The sequence below is a fragment of the Chrysochloris asiatica genome, unplaced genomic scaffold (assembly GCF_000296735.1).
Source record: "Chrysochloris asiatica unplaced genomic scaffold, ChrAsi1.0 scaffold00402, whole genome shotgun sequence".
Lineage (NCBI taxonomy): Eukaryota > Metazoa > Chordata > Mammalia > Afrosoricida > Chrysochloridae > Chrysochloris > Chrysochloris asiatica.
The window spans coordinates 307,505-311,165 of NW_006408920.1; the positions used below are offsets into that span (position 1 = coordinate 307,505).

The 3,661-nt window shown below is 38.4% G+C and overlaps 1 pseudogene; it reads right to left on the bottom strand.

Annotated features, from left to right (window-relative positions):
* Nucleotides 1-2,242: 2,242 nt before the first annotated feature.
* The window catches only part of LOC102837816, a 52,774-nt pseudogene continuing 51,355 nt past the window's right edge, over nucleotides 2,243-3,661 (bottom strand).

The window sequence follows — 3,661 nt, forward strand, 5'->3', positions numbered from 1 at the left end:
GGTCATATTCTGACTCTCGTGGACTAGTTTTCATTTTCTTCAGCTTCAGCCTGAATTTGCATATGAGCAATTGATCATCTTTTCCACATTCTGCCCCTGACCTTGTTTTGGCTGTTGATATGAAGCTTTTCCAACTTCTCTTTCCACATATGTAGTCAGTTTGATTTCTGTGTATATTCTATTATGTGAGTTCCATGTGTTTATAATAAGTATTTACAATGAACAAGTCAATGGTTTTGCAAAATTCTATCATGCAATCTTCAGCATCATTTCTATCACCATGGTCATATTTTCCAATGACTTTACCTTCCTCTTGCTTTCAACCATTGCATTCCAATCACATGTAATTATTAACACATTTTACTGCATGTTTTATCAATTTCAGATAGAATTCTTCAGTCTAATCATCACTGTCTTTAGAGATTGATGCATGAATTTGAATAATAGTTGCATTAATTGGTCTTCTTTGTACATGTATGAATATTATCCTTTCACAGACAGCATTATACTTCAAAAAATATCTTGAAATGTTCTTTTTGATGATGAATTGGATTCCATTCCTCTTTAATCTGTCATTCTGGCATAATAAACCATGTGGTTCCAGATTCAAAATAACCAATACCATTTCAATGACCAATACCATGACTTACTAATGCTAGGATATCAATGTTTATGTGTTCCATTTCATATTTGATAGCTTCTAATTTTCCTAGATTCATACTTCATACATTCCATGTTCTTATTATTAATAGATGCTAACAACTGTTTCTCCTCATTCTGAGTTGAGTCGCATCAGCAAATGAAGGTCTCAAAGCTTTACTCCATTCACATTATCAAAATCAACTCTACTTTGAGGAGGCAACTCTTCTACAGTTGTATTTTGAGTGCCTTCCAACCGGAGGAGTTTTTTCTGTCACTATATGTGACAATATTCTGATGTTCTTCATCGTGCTTCAATAGCCAATATTCTGCTGCTATCTGATAATGTTCCACTTCTATTTTTAATATGTTCAGTGATTAAATATTCAGAAGAAGTCCCTCTACATTCTTCCTAGTCTGTTAGTCTGAAAGTTCATCCGAAACCTGCCTACCATGGGTGATCTTGCTGGTATTTAAAATACTGGTGGCATAGCTTCCAGAATCCAGCAACATGCAAGCCACCACAGTAAGGCCAACTGACAGACAAGTGGTAGTTGGCCTAAAGATACGCCTCTGTTTTAGAAATGATACTTTTTCTTTATTGTTAAGACCTGAAATTCCAGGCTTAGCTTTATTCTAAAATGGTTAAAAATTTCAGAATCTGATTTGTTGATTTTTCCATAGATTGATAAGAATGCACAGGCATCAAGGGAATCACCACAATTTTTCACTTCTGAGCTTTGCACATTCAAAATATTAATTCTCTAGGTTCTCATAAGAATAATTAGGCCCTAGAAGCCAAGTTATAAACTTTACTCAAAAGAAATTGAAAAATCTTTGTGTATATATTTTAATTTCTATTAAGTTTTACTTTTTCTTAAATTGTACAAGCATACAACTTGACTAGTCACTGGCACCATTTTTTGTTTTTGTTTTTATCTTTAATGTGTGAAATTTAATTAGAGAGAATTAAGACAGCATTTTTGTTAACAATAGTCAGAAGGTAAAATTAGGAAAAACTTCTGAATCTTATTTAGCCTGGTGGTATTTTCCTTCTTTATTTTAGTGGTATTTTGCTTGAGTAAATTCTGAATATGAATTATTTCTACTTAGAAAATTCTTCTTTTATTTCTAGCATCTTGAATTATTTGCAAAATTTTTCTTGTCACCATATGAATTATAATTGTACAGTTTTTGTTTTTTTTAATATTACAACATACATTTGTAAATCAAATGGAAGACATTTTAAGCTTACAAAATTATCTCCAAAACACACTGAAAATAAAATTGTAAAAATTTCTGAAATGGATAAAAAGATGCTAGGTGTCCTTTTAACGCAATGCTCAGAATTGTCTCTCAGATATTTTTAGATTATCAAACTCTGTGGAATCCTGTTGTGGTGCTGGAGGTTAATGAACTGGACTGCAAAGTCAGTTTAAACCACAAGGTTGGTGGAATCTAATCCGTAATTTATTTTATTTTGTTTATTATAAAGCTAGTTTATTTCTGCAGAGTGGAGGTGTCTTATGTTTCCCCTTGCATTACTGAGCCCTTGGGTCCTCAGCAGCATCACATGGTGCTTCTGCGTTTGGCATCAGTATCTTTACTGGGGACCAAAGATGTTGGGATCATGAAGGGTCAAACTGGTCACCATCTGTTCAAAGTCACCCAGGCTCAACGTTGGGGGTGACAAATTTTCAGGGCCAAGAGATGACCGGTTCTCGGGGTGGGGGTGGGGAGCGGATTGAAGGTGAGGAGGAGATCCGTCTGGTACTGAGTCAGCCGCAGCAAGGCTTGGTGTATTGTCACCTCCTTTGTTACCTGATGGTTTTCCTTAGCCACCTGCTGCTTGCCAGAGAGGATCCAGGCCTCATGACAAAAAGGCCAGGTTCTCCAAAGGGAGGGGCCGCACAGCCTCTGCTTGCACAGCCCTAGCCCCTTGCTCTCCACCAATGTCCTCAAAGTGGTATCGCACAGCTTCTTCGCCCTGCACGTGGGCCTGCAGCTCCAAAAGTTCCACGATCAGACTCTGGTCCGTCACGCGATGGCAGCAAACTTCCTTATTGTCCGGAACTGGCCAGAGCTCACTGACATCAATGGCCCCGCGGCAGTAGGATAGTGGAGAAGGTGCCCTGGAGCAGGCGCCCCTCGTGTGGGCTCCATGGGTCCAAGAGTAGAGATGGACACTAAAGGGGCTAAAAAGAAACCCACATGGAGTGCGGGTGGCACCATTGGAGAGCAGGCAGCATCGCCTCCCTCAGTTCCCTGGTGCCACCGCCACCTCAGGTCAGCTTTAGCTCTGGACCCTTTTTCTAATCCGCAATTTTTAAAGAACAAATAGATCACTGTAAGGACTAAGGTGGTCTGGCCCAAGCCATGGGCTTTTCATTCACCTCATAAACATGTGAAAGTTGAAAAAGGAATAACGACCACAGAAGAATCAATGCACTTGAATTATGATGTTGGAGGAGAATATTGAAAATACCATGGACTGAAAGAAAAATAAACAAATTTGTCTTGGAAGAAGTACAGCCGGATGCTCCTTAGAAACCAGGATGGTGAGACATCTCTAGCATTTTAGCCATGTTGTCAGAAGGGACTGTCCCTTGAGAAAGAGGTCATGCTAGGCAAAGTAGAGAGTCATGGAAAAAGAGGAAGACCGCTAATACAAAGGACTGAAACAGCAGTAGCAGCAATTGGCTCAAACATAGCAATTATGAAGATGGTGTAGAACTCAGCAGTGCTTTGTTCTGTTATATGTAGGGTCATTTTAAGTCAGTACCAGCAGGATGGCACCTAACAACAATAACCATTGTGTATTTATTTGAATCATTTTCCTTTCCTCACTTCAGTAGTTCTGCCTATGACTCTGATAAACTGATCTGCAGTCAATTCTGATTTTGTGATGTTTTCCTTTATTTTCTATCCTTTGTAATCAGTCATACATTCATGAATACTTTGGACAAGATTATGGCCTCATGTTCATCTGTATATGTCTTGTATTTATCCAGTTTAAACAGTA